At 37.0% G+C, this 21,113-nt stretch overlaps 1 pseudogene across 1 annotated transcript in view; it reads left to right on the forward strand.

Moving 5' to 3' along the window:
* The first annotated feature begins 3,802 nt into the window (after positions 1 to 3,802).
* LOC309835708 (metalloendopeptidase OMA1, mitochondrial-like) overlaps positions 3,803 to 21,113 on the forward strand; it is a 42,682-nt pseudogene continuing 25,371 nt past the window's right edge. The window contains exon 1 of the transcript in view: positions 3,803 to 3,889. The product of the transcript in view is annotated as a metalloendopeptidase OMA1, mitochondrial-like (transcript). The remainder of the gene's footprint in view (positions 3,890 to 21,113) is intronic.

Raw genomic sequence — 21,113 nt, forward strand, 5'->3', positions numbered from 1 at the left:
ATTTTACAAAATTAGATCATTTGAAGAGGATCTAATAAAATTAACAAAGCTGTGGGTACAGTGTAAGGAACCACAAAAGATAGGCGAGACCCAATCGAATGGAGAAAAAGAGTAATGAGGAGAAACCAATAGGAGAGAGGTTTTAGGGAGGGTTGTCTTAGATGTAGGAATGAGTCAGTCCATAGCAACCCCACAGGGACAGTGTCAGGGAAAATAAATCCCCTAACCCTAAAAATTTCTTTCTGAGACTCCCTATTGGATGAGCCCTACCAGAAGTCAGGGGACAAGGGCACTCTTTGATTTAGTCCATGAAAGTCAGGTCCTAGAACAGAGATCAGAGTGGGAAGAGGTAGAAAGTAGATTTGCAAGGGCAAAAAGAAGACATCCAACACATCTGCTAAATCAATTATCACTCTTTTATCTGGATTCTTTCTTTAAAAAAGGAGTAAATATTTCTCATTTGATACTATCCTATTCCTCTAAATAGTTTTGTTTATGGGAGAAAAAAATAAAGGTCTTTAATCAATCATCAGTCACCTAACCCATTTTCATTCTTCAATATATGCTTTATATTTTAGTAAATCATTATGTAAAATAAGATACGGTTCATTGTTATCTATTCCAGTCCATTTTTTTTTTTACCCCTGAATAATGTTCCAGTAGTCCATTTATTTAGCATTTAACATGATACCAACACAATGTAATATATTTGATTTTATAAATAGTCTTCTTTCTAAAATCTTTATAATTATGTAGGCCTTGTTGTAGGCATTTCAATAGTCCCCCAGAGATGCCTGTGGGCTAATCCCGGACCTGTGACTATTACCTTACATGGTAAAAGAGATTTTGAGATGGAGAGGTTATTCTGGATTATCCAAGTGAACCAAATGCAATCACATGGCCTCTCATAAAAGGGAGGCAAGAGGCTCCGAGTCAGAGGAAGAGATGACAAGACAGTGGAATCATATGTCAGAGTGATGTCATTGTTGGCAGGGGGCCATGGGTCAAGGCATGCAGGCAGCCTCTAGAGACAGGCAAAGGCAAGGAATGGATTGTTAGCTAGAGCCTCCAAAAGGAATTCAGTCTTGTTGACATCTTGACTTTGATCGCATAAAGACATAACTTTGGACTTCTGACCTCAAAAACTGGAAGATACATTTGTTCTCTTTTAAGCCACTAAATTTGTGCAAATTCGTCACAACAGCAATAAGAAACTAATACAGGTTTTCTTCTTTTTCTCCTTCCTGGGTGTGTTAGCTTTATGGTGAAGTTAGAATCATATACTAAGGTAACCATAAAGCCATCTGAAGTTCCAAACCCTCATCCCTGTTCTCAAGGGTAGGCAGTATGTCTGCTGCCTTATTCTTTTGGCTCACTTTGTGGCCCACTCACCTGCATGCTTGATGGTGTAATTCTAGTCTTCTTAGTGACTAGAATTCAAACATTTCACTTCTTTATCATATAAGGGTTTTCACACACAATATCCTCTCAATCTGAAGCTTTTCTCTCAACTGTTCATTCAACTGCTTCTTCAATTCCTCAGGACTCAGGTATATATCTATTCTCAGGGACTCTCTTCCTCTCCTCCAAGGTCAGGTTCCCCACTCTACCCTATCCCACCTATTTTTCTTTTCAATCTTATGAATTTTTATAATTAAAATGGCTATATTTGTATACTAGCTGAGAGCTTTTGGCATGCCTTAACAAAGTGAGCTTTAATTTTTATCAATAAAATCATAAGTGCTCATCTCATGGGAATATTAGAAGAAAGAATTGAAAATGTATATTTAGATTAATTCTCCAAACACAACCAGACCGTGCTGAACCTACTCACACGTTTTTCTCTCAATTTGTGAATGACTCAACCCTTTTCTTCCTTTAGTTTCAAATGTGATCTCTTTAGAGAACAGGTGTCTTGGCTGGAAACAGGAAAGGAGAAGAATTCACCCAAGAGTAGAAAGAAATTCCAGCCACCTGACCTATCTCTCAGGTCCTGTGTAGGGAAAGTGAGTAGCAAGATGAGGAGGTATCAGCGGACCACTTCCTGGCAGCTCTGCTGGGGAAACAATAAAGACTCAGTGAGTGAAATGGTTGTACAGAATGACCAGGCAAATGGGAACTCTACCAAAACATCACTTCGCGCCAAACACAGTACAGAAGCAACAGAAAAAAAACTACAAACCCCCAAAGTGCCATAAATTTCAGACAATGGTAATCCTCAGGCTCTACCCAGACCAGGGCTGAGGACCATAGTGCTGTCCCCACCGTGACCCAAGATCAGTGGCATAACTCTAGAGACATAAAACCCTGGGAAGACCTGAGGCCATTTTCTTCCAGCAGAATGGGACTTGGAAACAAATATTAAGCTCTAGAAAATGAAGTTCTATTTCTTAGACAGCTCTAGACTTAGCAATAATGCCCACTAAAACTAGCTTATTGTCTTTGTCTCTCATGAGAAGTTTTATGATAGCTGGGACAAAAGTTAGCCTGCCACAATTTTCATAAGTTAATCTTCAATAAAAATTTTTAGATGAATGACTAGAGAAGCTATTTATTAAGCTCTTATCCCATATAAACATTTGTATGTTAATTCACACTATACTTTCCACATAGAAAAAAGAACTTTAGAATTATCTTTGTCTTGGACTTGAATATTTGTTTTATATATTTGTGTGGAGGAGAAAAAAGGGAAAGAAAAAGATTTAGTAAAAAGGTCGAAATTCAAACATGTTTTAATCAAAACGCTTTCTTCCTTGGAAGTGAATCTGAAATTTGGTGTACCAATATATAGTCAAGGCCAACTTATATTGAAAATAATATTGTAAGTTGTGTCTGAGCTCACTGACAATGAAAATATGGCTAGAATAAAAACAGCTGGACAGAATTAAGTTTGTTTTCTTCCACGGCAGTAAAGGAGGTCAGGCTCTGGAGTAAGATACTATGCCTGGTTATATTTAGTCAACCTGATGAAATGCCTCCAACCCTCTTCCCAAATACTAGTGGTCTGAAGGACTTTACTGCCCCTCGTCCATTAATAAAACTGCTTACCTAATAAGAAGGACATATAGTGACTGACTATTTGAAAATATGGGGTCTTCCAGAAACAGAGTTAAAACAATAAATGCATATTTAAACAACAACATCAACAAAAGACTTTAAAACTGTTACTTCGACACTCCCATTTGATAGATGAGGAAAGTGAGGCACAGAGAGTGATCCTAACATGAGAACTAAGGGTAGAATACAGTCGACCTTTAGTATCTGTGGGTTCCATGTCTGGATTTAACCACTCCGCATGGAAACCAGAGCCAGTTTACATATAAGAAACTTGAACATCTGCAGATTTGGGTATCCAGTGGAGTCCTGGAACTAATCCTCCATGGATACTGAAGGACGAATGTATATATCTTCTAAATTGCAACCCAAAGACTTCTGCAGAGTACTGCTTCTTCACTTCATAACAAGGAAAAAACTATGTGGAAGATTATTTGTATCTTTTATCAGTATTGCAAACATCTCTGCACATCTATTGTTTGGTGGAAGATTTTGTGGTTAGGAGCAAGCCTGGGCTGAGAGCCACATTGCATGGCTGAATAGAAACCTGAAAATATCTTTAATTGTACCATTTTTAAGGTAAACAATTCAGTCAAGTGTGATTAAAAACCAGAACAAATGATTGCATCTTGATGTGGATCTGGCTACGAAAAGGAATGTTTCTCTGTGTGGGATTAGAAAGAAAACCTTCTTTCATTCTTTCTCTCTCTCTCTTTTTTTTAAAATAAAATATTCCTCCACAGACGAGATGAAGGAACTCACGGAGCCTGATTGCTATGATTTCAGAAGAAAGGAGAACCCTGAAGTTCCTGACCTTTCAGGAAGTGTACCGGATGTGAGGGATAGTTGGCGGAAAGAAGCTGATATTTAAGCCAATATGAAGTAATTCTTAATTTAGACTCTAGAGGTATTTAGAATAATTTTCAATTAGTTATGGTAATATTTCACAAAGAAGGTTCAGACAGGAAAGTGGGAAAGAGAAGGTCAGAACAATTTTTGAGAAGGATTAAACTGAAAGGAAAACTTGAATACTGAGTTTAAGTAGGCTTCGGTAGCTATAAATATTACCTACGCAATAGAGGAACATAGTTTTACAAACCAGAAACAACCCTCCGAAAGGGATATTGAAAGAAATTATAATGGACATAAAAATATAAAACATAAGGGGAAACCTTGATAAATTTAACCACATTAAATTTAAAAACACAAACTCTTAATCATCAAAAGTTACCACAAAGAGAGTGATAAAGCCACATGCAGGAAGAAGATACTTTTAATACATAGAGTTGACAGAAAGCTCCTCTCCAGAATATACAAAGAATTTATGGGAAAGAAAGAAATGAAAATAAAATGAGAAAAGACACAAGTCTAAGGCATTCCTTAGAAGTAGAAACACAAATGACCATAAACATACAGAATATTGCTTAATTGTATTCTCAGAGAAATAGAAAATTTAAACCGCTAAGCCAGTATTTCACATGGACCAATTTGGTAAAACTATGCAGGTGGATTATAGAAAACATTCATGAGGCTGTGGAACAATGGGGACCTATTACCCATTGCTAGTGGGGCATACATTGCTACAAGTCTTCTGGGGAAAAAGTGGAATTACCTAGTGAATTTGAACATGTACATGCCATGATACACAGCAGCTCCTCTCTTTGGTACATATCCTGGGTAAACTTGCAGGGAGATTTTTTTTTCATGGATCAGGAGTCAGGTATTCGAATAGTCACAGCAACAGTGTCATTATTAGTAAATACTGGGAAAACCCTAACTGCCCAGCACTGCTAAATGAGTAAATAAATTGAAGCGTTCGTGAAATGAGATAGTAATTGCAGGAAACAGGAATTTATCTATTAGTAGCAGGAATGAATCTCAAACATACGATGGCTAAAATAAGTGTGTAAGATCATCCTACTTACATAAAAGGTTAAAACCAACCAAAACTAAATAATTTATTAAATACAAATACATATTAAGTGGTAAAACTACAGAGAAAAGCCAGGAAAAGATTGAGACAAAATTCAGGATTAGGGTTACCTCTCGTAGGGAGGAAAAGAGATGGATAAATGTATCTTAATGGCTACAAAACTGTTGGCTTGGTATTGGCTACACAAGTATTTGTTTTATTATTATTATTTAACCATTCAAATGAGTCCCATATGCTTTTTAATTGTTGATATCTTTCAATATAAAAATGCCCCCAAAGTCAGTAAGGTGGAGAAGAGAAAGGACAGCACAAGTAGTAGATTGGGAAGATAAGACTTTTATATATCCTACTGGATGATGCAAGCATCACTCCGCTAACTCAACTGTGCTATCTCTCAAGGATGCGATATCTCTCGAGGAAGTTGCTATCTCTCAAGAAAGTTCTTTTTTGGCCCAGCCATCCTGTCATCCCACTCAGCCCCAGTCCACACATTTCAGGTTAACAACATTAGTGTTTCACGAGAAACCATGGCAAATAATCAGACTCTCCACTCTACTGTTTCTAACCAGCTCATCGTGATCAGTTTCACTGGTGAGAATCACATGTATTCATTCAGTGTACCACACAGGCACAATTATGGCTAACGCAGATTATATGGGAGATAACGGGATCAGAATTCATTTCGCCTACTCTGACCATCAGAATTTTGGTCGTACCTGTTAGGAAGATGGGTTTGAATCTGGATCCAATGCTAATTTGCTATCTTATATTTGGTAGTTTAATCTACTTATGTGAACTAGAATCCTCATTTGTAAATGGGGTTTCCTAATTCCCAACTCTTAGTGCTGTGGTGAGAATGCAAATAACACCACAGAGCACGTTATCTGGCAAAACTTAAATCACAGCTTTAAAAGGAACTGTCAGATGAGTCCCAACTAGCCTGTATATACACAGTATGTTTCATGGGGAGATTTTGTTACTTTAGATTAATTGAACTTCACACTGTGAGTTGAGATTTTTATAAACTCTAGTGTGTGTGTGTGTGTGTGTGTGTGTGTGTGTGTGTGTTCACAAAACAAAATATAAATGATATATAGTATTAACAGTTTCAAATTGCTCAGCACTAAGAATTGTAGCCCCTTTATCTTCTACTTTGCATATTCTGCTGCATTTCCTTGTGCCTCAGTTGTTTTTGCATTTCCAGTGCTGTTTTTATGTGTTAGAGCACATATCAGGGATTGCAGAGAATACTTAATCCCCTAGTTTGCAATCATTTGAAGTTCAGTCCTCATTCTCTGTCTTTAACTACTCTGGAGTCTTTGTTTAAAATTCACTGAATTTAAGAAGGTTCTCTCTGTCCTCAGTACATTCGGCAGCATGTCTGCTGCCAATTACTTATCACCAGGGAATTGCATTTACTTGTGTCTGCTGCACTGATCTGCTCTCTCTCTTTCTGCATTACATCTTCGTCTCTTAACAATGACCCCTCTGTTCTGCTTTTGAGCCAGGATGACTGGTTGAAGTTTATATCCATTCCTTTTGGCAGGAAAAAAATCTAAGAACTCTTCCTGTTACAGAGAATACCCTTTAAAAACTGGTAGACCCAGTTGTATACCATTTAAAAACTGAGGATTTTACTTTCTAAATATTTTATAGTAATGATAGTGGAAGAAAAACAAGTACAATTCAGAATGACCCAAGGATTATTATTCTTTTCAAGTAAAAAATTAAAATTTGATTAAGCTCTGTAATCCATACCTCCTGTGCCTGGCGCAGTGTTTGCTATGTGGTCTGTTGTAAGGCAGCTATTTAATAGTATCCATTAGTTTGAATGAATTAATACATTTGCATGAATTAATAAAGCTAACACATGTGTGAAGGGCAAGGGAAATATTTTATTCTCAACCTTGGCATGACCCCGAAAGCCCTGATTATTGAGAAAAGGTATGAGTCCCTAGGAATTCCGGTCAAGATAATCTTTTCAAAAAACTTTTGATTTGAGGATAGGTTTGTATCTGCAGAAAAGTTGCAGAGATAGGACAGAGTTCACATATAGCCGACACCTTATTTTCCCTGTTGTTAACATCGCTCATGAGTGTGATGCACTTGGCACAGCTAATGAACTTATATTCGTACATTATTACTAACTAAAGTTAGCACCTAATTTGGATTTTCTTCTTTTTTAGTTAATATGTTCCAAGATCCTACCAAATGACTCCTCCTTCAAAGGGACACAGTGATACTTTGATTCCTATTTCATTGGCAAAAGCCACCTTTGCAACCATACCCTACTCTGGAAAGACAGAGCACTGCAGTTTTACAAAGCTTATGAAAGAAAAATATTTTGGTCAACAGTATTAAATGGTTACTATAATTAATAGTAATTCACATATATACGGCATTTTTACAGCTCAGAAAGTTGTTCCAGGATGTTTATCAACATCCATTTTAAGGTCAGAGATAAAGTAGCAGAGACTTTGGAAACAGAAGAATCCCAGGTTAAATAGCTTATCCAGAGTTACACAACCAACAGATAGCCAACCAAAATTCAAACCCAAACCTTTTGACAATGATCGATAAAAATATTCTTCCCAGTAAACCACAAACGCCTCCTGCTTTTGTTTGCAACTTCTTTCTTTTTTTTTTTTTTGCGGTACGCGGGTCTCTCGCTGTTGTGGCCTCTCCCGCTGCGGAGCACAGGCTCTGGACGCGCAGGCTCAGCGGCCATGGCTCACGGGCCCAGCCGCTCCGCGGCATGTGGGATCTTCCCGGACCAGGGCACGAACCCGCGTCCCCTGCATCGGCAGGCGGACTCTCAACCACTGTGCCACCAGGGAAGCCCTGTTTGCAACTTCTGATTCTCATTCACCTCGCCAGAAGAAATCCAAGGCCCTACAGCAGGGATCAGTGAACTTTTGCGTGCAGAGGCAGACAGTAAATTGTTGAGGTGGTGCTGGCTACGTGATCTCTTCCAAGGCTATTCAATTTTGGCATTGTATATCAAAAATAGCAATAGAGAAAACATTAGCAAATGAATGTGTCCCAATAAAACTTTATTTACAAAAGCAGAGGGTGAGCTGTATTTGGAACACAGACCATAATTTGCCAACTGCTGCCCTAGAAGCTGGAGGAATCTACACAACAATCTGTGATATATTGACATATACAGTCTGTGATAGATACAATTCAAAAGTGGTCGATTTGCTCATCTCGTTGTTCTTTAAAACTCTTTCTTCATGAATGCTTTTTAAATTAAGGGTTGCATCATAAAAAATAGTTTCTGTTCTTTGTTAATCTCCTGTTAACGTCATTCTGTATCTCACTGTTACGTATGATTTTCTCTGGCCTAACAGGATTGCTTAGTTGCTCCTTAAGAAAGAAAGTATGTGCAGATCAAAGTATTGGGCTGGCCAAAAAGTCCGTTCGGATTTCTCCATAACATCTTATTAAACACCCGAACGAAACTTTTGACCAGCCCAATATTTTTGCAGCCACACTTAGGGATACAGGAAGTTGAAATAAGATAGATATAGGGCGAGGGTCAATTAAAACTACAAAGGATTAACAATGCACATGGCTGAAGTTTCCAAAAAATGAATCATAACTCTTAAAGTCTTTCCATACTGATCTGTGTTCTTTTTACCCAAAGACGCACTCCGTGTTTTTGCTAATATACCCTACACTGAAATATTTCATAATGTGGCACTTTGGCAAAAAGCATCCAACCTTTCCTTTTATATTTTTATGTGATTTTAAAAAATATATAGATATAAATCCTGTGTGGTCTTTATCATACACATCATATCAACAAATGATGGGAGAAGCCAAAATCCATACTATAGGGGATTTTTGAAAGGCTTTCAGGCTGTATTTATATAAATTACTTTCCCCTCTATGTAATCACAATAAAGGAGTTGGATTGAAACTTTAAAATATTTTTAACTATGGGAATACATTTATATACAGTTTGTGAATAACAGTATGCTTATATGTAAATAATACATGTTTATATATTTCTATGTATATGAGTACCTACATATCTATACATAAAGTTAGGAGTTTAAAAGGAAACCGGTTGGTGGGGTTTAAAACCTAAGATTTCCAAGTGTTTCCCATATGTGTAGGGTGCACCTAACACGACAAAACATTTTATAATGATTAATGAACAGGAGAATATTCACTTTTTAAGGAGTTTCCTTGACTCACTAAGGGTTGTATTTAAGCTCCTCTTATATTCTGATACTTGTTCAAGTGACTGAATAGAGCCCCTTTAGGACTTGGTCTAAAAATCCAACTATACAATTTGGTGGATCAAAATTGGCCTCAAGTTCTTTGCAGCTCCTCACAAGAAGTCTCTTTTCCCAGCCCTTGACTTTGGCTTGACCTTGTGATATGCTGTGACCAGTAGAATACAGTGGAAGTGATTTTGTACAGCTTCTGAGAAGGGCATCAAGAGTCCTTGTAGCTTCTGCACTTGCGTTCTTGGAAGAGTGAGACCATGTGGAGAGAGAGGCCAGACATCACTTAGCCCCAGTCAACAGACATATGAGTGAAGCCTTCTTGGACCATCCAGTTCCTGGTAATTAACTAGATGGCTGAAGTCACATATGTGACCCCAGGTGACCCCAGCAGAGGAACCACACAGCAGACCCATCCCACTGAATGGTGAGACATTTGTTTTTGTTGTTTTAAGCCATATATGTTGAAAAGCAAAATATGATATTTTGAGAAAACCCCTAAACATGATCGGTTTCTGAATTAAGAATATATGAATAGGTGAGTTTGTGTTTCTATGTTTGTATGTATTTGCCTACAAATACATGGGTATTATGTGTGACTAAAAATAATGGAGGAACACAATTAATATTTATTGAACACCTGATGTGTGCAAGGCATTGTAAGATATGTTTATTTAAACCACTACATTGTATGTGTCTATTCTGATTATGGTATCAGTGTTAACCAAAGAATGAGTAAATTTCCCTCTTCCACTTTGGCACATGAACTGTTTAATTTTCTGTGTCAACCAGAGAAGATAACAACATGGAAATAATCAAAAGAAAATATTTACCTTCATAAAAAGTTTGTAAAACTATTGCCAAACATAATAGGCAAAATTAAATGATAGATAAATTAAGGGGGAATATTTGCAACTTGTATCTCAAAAATCCAATGTTCATGGCTTTTAAAATTTTTTCTGAAACGATAGGTGAAATTCAAACACCCAATAACGTGGAAAAATGCTACTACTAAAATTACAACATACTGATATCTCATGAAGGATGTGCATTCAAGAAAAAAAATCTTGAAGCCAAAATTGACATTATATATTTACTGACAAGGACTATTTTGTTAATGCATCGATTCATTCAAATGACACTGTACAATGCTAATATCAGGAAGTTTGAAGTGAGCAAAACATAATTCTTCCCTGAATTTGTCCAGAGACAAGTTGGAGGAGACAGAAAAACAAAATAATCAATATAACATAGTGGGTTGGTACTAAACTGTTCAGCTATGCAAAGAGTATTAAAGAATTTGAGAAACTGCAAGGAAATAACAGAGAAGGCTTCTTACAGGAGACGAAGCCAGCATTTTCTTAAAGAACAAGTTAGAATTTTCCAGATGAAGGAAATGCCAGGGAAGGTAAGGAAGTTATTTGAGGGGAAGTAGTGATCATATGCAAAGGCTAAGAAGAGAAATAGCATACTACATGCAGGGTAACAGAAGTGTGATAAGAAGCAGAGCTGAAGAGACTAGAAGTAAAACTGAAGAGATGTGCTGTATACATTCAGTGTAGTTCCATTCTAAAGATTCTGGATTTAACCTGAAGGCAGGTGGGGGACTAGGGAAGGAAGAGCAACCAGCAGGTCTGTGACATGTTAAAACTGGATTTTAAATAAACTTTGTTCTCTGGAGGATGATTTTTAGGAGTAAAATTAGGAGCTAAGAGACCAATTCGGAAACTGTGGCAGTAGTCCAGAGAAGAAAGGTATAGATTTAAAAATGATGCTTGAGTTTAGAACTTAGTGTATCCATACACAACCATGAACCTTTTATTCCTTATAGTGGCAGACAGATCTGGATGATATCCATGATCTCTGCCTCCTGGTGGTTACAGCTTTGTTCAATCTCCTCCTATTGCATTTTGGGAGGGACCTGTGATTTGCTACTAATCAATAAAATATGGCAAAAGGGATGAATCTGACATCACTCCCATGATTATGTTAAAATATATGACTCTACTAGTCAACTGGCTCTAGATATTCTCCTTGTCAACTTGATAAATTAAAAGGTCAGTTGGAAAAACCCACATATCAAGGAACTATGAACAGCCTTTAGGAGCTGAGGACAGCCTCCAGCTGACAGCCAGCAAGAAGCTAGGGCCATCAATCCTACAAAAGGAAATACATTCTACCAAAAACCTGTGTGAACTTCTTCACAAAGTGGAAGAAGTGGATTCTTCCCCAGTCTTTCCTCCAGATGAGAATGGAGCCCAGCTGACACCTTGATTACAGCCTTGCAGAAAATCCAGATAAGCTGCACCCAGACTCCTGATCCACAGAAACTTTGGAATAGTAAAAGTGTGTTGTTTTAATCCCCTAAATTTGTGGTAATGTTTTTTTGTAACAGTAGATTACTAATGCAAGTATTTATTATAAAATTAAATGCATTTCTCTGTGTGGACAGGTCAGGTTCTTCAGAAAACAAAGTATTCCTGTAATCAATTTTTTAAATTTATATTTGCCCACTTAACTTCTAATGGTCTGCATAACTTGCCTATCTTTTGGCCCTCCGTCATGGTTTGGCAACTCAAATCCAATTTATGGAGATTGCCCTCAGCAATATATTTATGTACTTTTGTTTTCAGTGCCAAAATCCTGAGTTCTTGAGTGATATTTCTGGGACTTTGGCTTAGTTGTCAACCAAAATGCCTTTTCTCTATTGCATTGATCTCATGCCAAGAAGGTAAAGGTTCCAAATTCCCCTGAATGCTTTGATAGATGTTAATTACAGTGAAGTCTATTAACATAAATCTAAATACCATTTCCAAAACAGTGTTGCCAAGCATTATCAGAAATCTCTGAGATATGTAGAGAACAAACGTATCGACACCAAGGGGGGAAAGTGGGGGGTGGGGGGGTGGGATGAACTGGGAGATTGAGATTGACATATACACACTAATATGTATAAAATAGATAACTAATAAGAAAATGCCATATAAAAAATAATAATAAAATAAAATTAAAAAATAAAAAGAGATCTCTGAGAATCCAGGGGAAGTGTCTTCCAAAGGCAAAGTTCATTGAATGGATGTCTTTGTCAGTCAGCACCTTCTCAGGCAGCCTCTTTTTATATCAGCTTTGTTCAATCTCCTCTGAGTGGCATCTCTTCAGCCTTCTGATATTTTGTCCTAGTTGTGAAGCTCTTCTAAGCTTCTGAGAAGATTATGAAAACTCAGATGCAAGACCACTATCATTTAATACTCACCTGTATCAAAAAACTAGAAAGACAGAAATCTGTAGAAGGGAAGAAAAGGGGACACATATAGAACTCATTTCTCAGAAGGTTACCATCTCACTATCCTTGGACTATTACAATGACCTTCTCTTAGAAGTGACCATACCCTAAATATCTCTGTAGCCCTGGTCCAAGGCACAATAACTGATAATAGTAAGCAAGCTAGTGTTTCTTTAATTGTGGTCAGAGAATGGAAAATTTTACAGAATGATGGTTATAGTCTTCTCCAACTATATGAGAATTCTGTATTTCTCAGGCACAGCCATAGGTGCTGATTCTGGTTTCATGAAAGACATAAATCTTGAACTGGGTTTTATGTGATGAGTAGGATTTAGAGAGGGGGGTGGTTTGGGAAGATTGTATTAAGTGGAATAAGTATTCATAAGACAACAGACTGTATACATAATGAAGGAGGGCTGGTATAGTCAAGGAGTTTAGGATGAGGGCAGTGTCGATGGCCAAAGACAGGGAGGGACTCTTCCTTATTTGAATGTAATATCGTAATTCCAAGGAAGTGGAGATTTTAAAGTGAGGTTATAATTGATTAGAGGGAATTTGAAACACCTCAGTGAGAATTATGAGCTTGATATGGAGTATCTCTCCTTAAATTTTACTTTTCCTAGGAAGCTTTTCCTGTTTGATTTAAGAGCTACTCCTTCATTCTCCCATAGTTGCATTTTTCACAAGATAATGTAAATGTCAATTTACTTGCCTTTCTCCCCCAGTGAATTATAAGCAACTCAAGGGCAGAGATAATGTTTTCTTTAGTCAAAAAAATAATAAAAACGGAGGAAAGCAGACAGGTAGGAAGATAAAAGGAAAAGAAAGATAGAAGATACTATACTTTAGAGTCAAAAAAACCTTTAATGACATGCCACATGCTAGCTTAGTTCTTAAGAAAGCCAATCAAACAGTAATCCTTAGTTTTTACACCTAAAAAATAGAGTTAATAATAGCTACCCAATCACCTTCAACAGATCACTGTGAGGGTCAAAAGAGACAATGAATATAAAAGCACTTTAGAAAGTGTAAAACTTTCCAAAGTAACTTGCTCTTTCCAGGCTTTTCAGTAAAATAATGCCATTATAAATGCAGTTTTGAGAAAACTAATATGCTATGGGAAAGAAAGACAACTCTAGTTTTGTGGATAGTCATGAAGATGTTGTTTATAATATAAAATGTTGGAAATAAGCTTAATGATCAATGGTAGGGAGCTGCTTAAATAAACATCCAGTTAGTCAAAATTTAGAGTATTGTATAGCCAAAATAATGGTGTAGAAGAATTTTAAATTGTATGCGAAATTGGTAATACCACATGAAAAAGGTTTCAAAATACTACTTACAAGTGACCATGTATATATATGTATGTACATGTTTGAGCTCACATAGATGTGCGTATATGCAAAGACATGCAAACAAATGTAACAAAATCAAAATATTAACATTATAGATTAGTTTCACTATTTTTGCATATATATTTTTAATAAACAGCTTGTAAGTTGTAAGTAACAACACATCCCCCCCATGCAGCATCAGCCATCCCCTCATGTACCATCAGCTGACGTTAATTTCGTACCCATATCTTAGCTTTTGAAGAGACTGGGAAAGGAAGAAGCTATCCTTTTTAGCTTCTATGTGGAATGAAGGCTATTTCAGAAAAGAAGAGGATGGGGATGACTGCTCTATGAGCAATCAATGTTCTCTACCACAAAAATGTCATAATTACGTTACAAACATATTTTTAAAAGAAAACGGAATCGAGTAGCAGGTGTAAGAGAGAGATTACAACAGACTCTCCATTTCCACGTTGGGCCAGTCACCTATATTCTCAAATTGACTCTCTAGAGCAGCGAGTTGAAGGAGTACTGGGAGAGAAGCCATAAGACTTGAGTTTCAGCCAACTCTCAACCCTCAATTAATTGTATGACTTGAGGCATATTCGTTAAAGTTGTTTATTTTCTCATCTATATAGAGTAAAAGTCCCTTCTGACTCTGAAATTGTTTGTTTCTATGAATATGGGAATATATTCTTCTGGCCAGAGACAGTCGTATATTCTTAAAATGTTAAAAGATTAACATTCCCCTCCTCATTTATTCAGAAAACAGGGAGTGTCTAACTCTTTTCAAAGAACAAAGGGACTTGTTCTGAGACAAGCAGAAAAGCTGTAATATGTTGCTTCATGTGTTATGGTTTGTTAACTAGTTTATACTTCACAACAACCTTGTGAGTTTAAAAAAATAACATTTGCCATTTTATACATGAGGAAAGGAGACCCAGGGAAGTGAAATAATTAGGAAATAGTTGAGAAGCATTTATACCCAGGTACATCTGATTACAAAGTCAATGCTTTTCCCACTAATCATGATACTATGTTTCTGAACTTGTTTTAAATAACTTTAAACTTATAAGGGCAGATGTCTATCTTGCATGGGTACTGGAATGTACTTAATAAATATTTGTTTAAGAAAATGATGAGAGAAAGAGAGAGAGAAGAGAGGAGAGAGAAAGGGAAGGAGGAAGGAAGGAAAAAAGAAAGGAAGAAAAGCAGAAAGGCTTTCAGGACAATAATGATTCAAATGCTTCTTTAGCAGAAATGGATGGGTAAATTGAGGTTGAATTAGTTTCATTGTTCAGCATTTTCCACATACGTTTGATGTCAGTTTCTTCCCCTTTTCTAATGGGGTCTATGGTGGGAGGCCAAGGGGAAGGTTGGTGATTGTATTTAATTATGTTCAAAGAAAGTTACAGAATACTCAGCAGATGTTAGGTTTGCAGCTGGAATCCCATAACAAATGCTGCTCTACTATCTCGCCTTCCACATTATTGCACCAAAGCAGGGCTCAGAAAATGCCCAGCAGACCCATTGGCTGGGGCTGAGTGAGAAAAGATAACAAATCTTAAGGAAACATGTTGCCTATTATTCCTCATTATGAGAGCTGCCAGGGTGTACACTGAGCAGGCCTCCGGCTGATACCAGGACACAAAGGATTTTAATGCATCCCACACAAGGATGTCATTTGCAATCTGGAGCAAGAAAAGAGATTGAAGGCTTGGAAGGTGGGCCTTGTTTCTTGATACTGTATATCCCAAGGAGGACAAATAACAAACACAGTTTGCTTTCCCAGGCCCCATAGGCATTCAAAGGAAGCCTGCTGACTGCAATTAGGATATCCCAGATTTTAAAAACTAACCTTCTCAGCAGGCAGTGGGATTCTATCATGGATGATATGGTTTGGGCATGTTTCAGATTTACCATGGAGGCAGACTCATTGAAGGAGATGACAAGGAAGAAAACCCTAATGACTTAAAATTCACAGCCTCTTCAAGGGGGTCTCCACTGTTGCCTCCCAGATAGAATAGGCTAGTTTCACACTTTGTAAAGAAATAAATATGATCCTCTTTGTAGTCCTATAAAACTACAGGCCCACCTAAGAGATCACCTACACACGGCTCTCCTATGAGCTAACATGTCCTCTATCTCTCCACCTAAAGGCTTATCTAATGAGAATGCTCTTAGTTTAGATCAAGCCAGAAGTTCTGGGAAGAATGCCCTAGGAATTACCCACAGTGGATGAAGAGTAGAGAGTGTAGATGAATGCTCCAGATTCCTCATGCTTGGTAGGGCAACACTATGGTCTATTCTGCATCTCCCAGTGAATCCCAAGCCAGATTGAGCCCTAGATGTCACAGTGGTAACCAACTCATTTTGACATCCACTAATGGCTTTCTTCCTTTCCGTTCCTCCCCTCTCCATTCCCTCACCTTGATTCCTGAGATCGCATCCCAAATAAATTACTTGTAACAAAATCCTTGTCTCAGGCTCTGCTTTTGAGGGAAATCAAATTTAGGGACTTGGCCAGAAGATTTCAGGATCTCCTTCGATGCTTCCACGTATGAACTGTTGGAATGGGTAGAAAAATCTCAGAATGATATTTGTGATTCTTCTTGGCCTAAACTAACTTACAGACTGATGTATAACCCTTCTTTGTCCACAACACACCAGTTCCAGAATATTCTTGATAATTGCATTATTTTAAGCCTTAATATGTGGACTTCCTTCAATCTGAATTCCTTACTCAACAGATTTATTTTTTTTCTTCTTTTCCTTTCTTAAGTGACTTTTTACTCAATTCAGTTTTTTATACTTCCAAAAATAGAGTGGCATTCTCCCCCTTGAAGTTTTCAGAACATTTTGTGGACCCCTCTATTAAAAGCATTACAGCATTCATCACTAAACTATGAACAACCGCAGAAGAGATGCTGTCTTTTTCTTATCTTTGTATTCTCAGTTTCTATCACTGTGCCTAATACTTAATAAATGCCCAAACAAAATGTATTGTCTGAAAAACTAAGTTAAAAAAGAAATGAAATATCAGTACTTCATTTTCAAGAACAGATGTTTGATGATTCTGCTACTTTCCTCTCCCATTCTAGGTAAGGGGAAAAAATAAAATTTTCCATCCTAGGTTATCTAGGCAGTTAATAATTTTTTTCTCAAGGATAGTTGAAATATAAAATATTACAACTTACCAGACTGGATGTTTTATTGAAGGTTTGGTCTGAGTCTTCCTTTTATAGCATGTATTTCAAAGTGTAACATACTATGTACTGGTGACCCTAATAGGGAGAGGTGATGCTAAGGCAGTAAGCTTGATAAGTGGAATATGAGGAAACAATGGGAGATTTGGAACTACAGTACCTGAAATCAGCTCCTGGTTTTGTTAGAGATTTTAATCAACTCACTTAAGATTTCCGCTTCTACATCTATAAAATGGAGATAATATTTAATTTGCAGTGAATTTTGAGACTTTTAATGAAATATTATATGCAAATGCACTTGGTAAAATGTTCTGTGACTACACACACATATATGTGTATATATGTATAAATATGTCTATATATATTACATATATTAACTTATTTATAATTTTTGTAATTTTAATGATAAATTCTATATGTAAAATAGACCTTCAGGAGCCAAAATGAACACCACAAAATGCAACCTACAGATACAGGGCTTGATATGGAGCCAGAAATTTGGGTAGAATTTTTGCCTTTGTTCTAAATCGCAAATAAGTGAGTACCTATCCTAATTTTAAAGACCTCTGGAGAAGCAAGCACCTCCATTGCTCAAATATCCTCATAATTTGAATTGGGAAATTTAGGCACTATACACCTAAATAGCTAAAATAATATAAGCATATGTGTTTTTTCAAAATATGCAGGGAAAAATTGCTGTGATCAGGATAGCACAAACACAGTTTTTTTGTTCTAAGAAAAGATGATTCCAGGACTGATACTTGATATCTTCCTCACTCTCACAGAATAGTTCAAGTGGTTTCCCAGGGTGTTGCAAAATTTAATGTTTCTGGTTGTGATTATTTCCAGGAAGAGGGATTGTTCCTGCAAGAACTGTGCCAGCAGTGCTATATGGCATGTGGGATTATGCAATCCCACACACTGACCAGAATGGGATATTTGTCTGCATATTCAGCAGTTAGGATTTATGGGACCCTATGTGTCATATGTCTACCCAAAGTTGAGTGATGCAATGGAATAGGGCAAACACAAGTGCTCTGCGAGAGATGGGCACGGGAAAGAGAGAAGCCACAGGTACCATGAGTAAGTCCAGTCCATCAACATAACCACGGATGCAAAAAGTTAATTACAAAAACGGTATTCAGGAAGCAGTTATTATGAGATAGGGATTGGAGGAAGTAAATAGAGGGGCTTACTGAGGGGATGGGAATCCAGAGCAAATAATTGTGAGGAATCTGGGTAGCTTGGTAGGTATCAAAGAAAATCTGCAGTTGAGTAAAAATGCCTCAGGCATACGGGCAAGGAACCGGGCCAGAGCTTTAGTTCCTGGAAGCTGGCTTGAAAAGAATAAATTCAGATCCCAGTTTTAGAGGTATAGGTCCCCCAATATAAAAACAAGTACAAGATACAAAAGAGGACTCTTGTTACCATATATGAGGAACAAATATGGACCATGTCTCAGAAGTAGAGTAGAACTGAGTACCCAATCAGAGCTGGAGGCTGAGCCCCAAGTTATATCTCTTCTATCTTGAGTTAGGAAAATCCCTAAAGACAGGTCAGGCCTACAAGTGAGGCTGAAATTGTTCTGGATTTGGAAAACAGTGGTAAGTGAGGACTGGCAGCCAGGCAGAGATTTATATTGTGAGTAATGCAGGATGAAAATAACAATTGTCCATCAATGGTTAGAGAATCATCATGGCATAAGGCATTATCTGTGTCTTACTGATCAATCCTTTAGAATCACATTCTTTAAGAAATCAGATCTCCAGTGAATCCATTCTCCTTTTAGGAGAGTTTCTTTTTCTCTGGAGTTTTGGGATTAGATTTCTATCAGGGGTCTTGAAGGCTAAAGTAATGACTTATTCAAGTTTCATGGTGAAAATTATCCTTTCCCAAATCCAATTACATTCCAGCTGGCAAATAGCACTGGCTGTCTCAAAACCCAAACATTTGAAAGAAGGCTTGAATTGGCCATCTCCCTGCCTCTTAGGTCTGAAACCTTTCTTAGATAGCAGGTTAGAAAACACATTTTTGGCTGGACAAGATAAATATATTTTTTTAACCATCAAATCTCTGAAGTCATGTAAAGAAGACCAAATAAGATACGGAAGGCACAAAAGTCATGGTAGTTCTAATTTATGTAATAATTATGTATCACCTGCAATGCTAAGACCAATGAAACCAAGGGTATGTTGTTTGTAAACTGTATGATTTGACTCTAAATATCAAACTGACAATTCATTTATTTTTAAGTTGGTTGATCACTTGATTGGATGGTTCAGTTGTACAAAGGCTGGTTTGAATGGAGCTGTTGCTTCAACATTACATAGACACAGGGACTGGAAAGAAAAAACTGAAATTAACATGCTCACACTTAATCTTGACCTTGATTTTCTAAGGATGTCTCTCTTAGGTTTTGTAGGAAACACTGCTACAAGAAACCCTCAGCTTGAGACTCTACTGAACTAAACAGTTCACAGAGTCACTAACTCTGGCCCCTGATTTCATCATCTGTAAAATATAGATCGTAGTAACTACTACCAGGTTTGCCATGAGGATTACAGTAGGTGATGTACGCAAAGACATGCCAAACACTAGATACCAATTACATGGCAGTTATTTTTCCTATTCTTGTTATTATTAAGCTAAGAAGCAGAGATCAGAGAGACACCATACACCAAGAACATTGAGAGTGGTTGCCTGAAATGACATGGGTTTACAATCTGTAATAATTAGTGAAAGGAGTTAGGAGACAGTTGACATCAGTAGGAGTAAAATGTGTTCCTTTGGATACATCTGGAATTCAGCTGTGGAAAAAGTCCATTTCCTTCCTCCCTTTTAAGGACACCCACATAAATATCAGACAAGAATTAGCCCAATATCCTCTTTCCCAGGTCTCATATGGCAGCAAATCTTGGCTAGAGGTTTCCTGCTGGAGTTTCCAAACGTGTTTACCTGTATCCTGTTGGGAAAATATATCTGATAATATCCACCACTGTCTGAAATTCTTTTTTTTTTTTTATTCCAGCCACTGTGAGAGTCAGAGTTTGAGAGACTAGAAGATTAAAGGCAGTTTATTTATTCTCAGATTCTTTGCCTGCAATTAAATTTAATAAACTAGTATGATAATTTTATGAGAAATCAAACTTACTCATAATGTAAATTTATATTCCTAAACCCTTATGGAAGCATTTTATCTAACGCAAATATTAACCACTAATATAAAAATCTATTACATCATTTTATTTCTCTTTCCACCTCAATTTTTAAATGGATAAAATATTCTTTGTTACACTTTTCTGAAACTCTAAATTTATTGACTCATTCAACAAATGTTTATTGGGTGACTAATATGCCTTAGGCACTGTGGGATCTTTTTTCTCTGGAAACAACAACAGACAAGACAAATATCTTATCCTGTCCTCATGAAAATTAAAATCTAGCAAAAGAAAAATAAATGAAACAATAAATCAACTTAATATGGCAGAAAGAATGCTTTTTATTAAAGCTAAGAAGTGAGGAAAAGGAGGTGTTTTTCTGGTGGAGAGACTGCATTTATTTATAGAAATATTTTTACATGACCTTACTATCCCAGGCAATCTACAGATTCAATGAAATCCTTATCAAAATACCAAAGGCATTTTTTCACAGAACTAGAACAAATAACTTGGAAATTTGTATGGAAACACAAAAGACCCCAAATAGCCAAAACAATCTTGAGAAAGAAGAACAAAGCTGGAGATATCACACTCCCTGATTTCCCACTCTACTACAAAGTGACAGTAATCAAAAGAGTATGGTACTGGCACAGAAACAGACACATAGATCAGTGCAACAGAACAGAGAACCCAGAAATGAACCTACACTTACATGATCAATTAATCTATGGCAAGAAGGCAAGAATATACAACGGGGAAAAGACAGCCTCTCAAATAAAAGGTGTTGGGAAAACTGGACAGCTACATGCAAAAGAATAAAACTGTACCGCTTTCTCACAACATGTACAAAAAGAACCTCAAATGGATGAAGGACTTAAATGTGGAACCTGAAACCATAAAAATCCTG

The sequence above is a fragment of the Grampus griseus genome (genome assembly GCF_964374135.1).
Source record: "Grampus griseus genome assembly, chromosome: 17".
NCBI classification, from domain to species: Eukaryota; Metazoa; Chordata; class Mammalia; order Artiodactyla; family Delphinidae; genus Grampus; species Grampus griseus.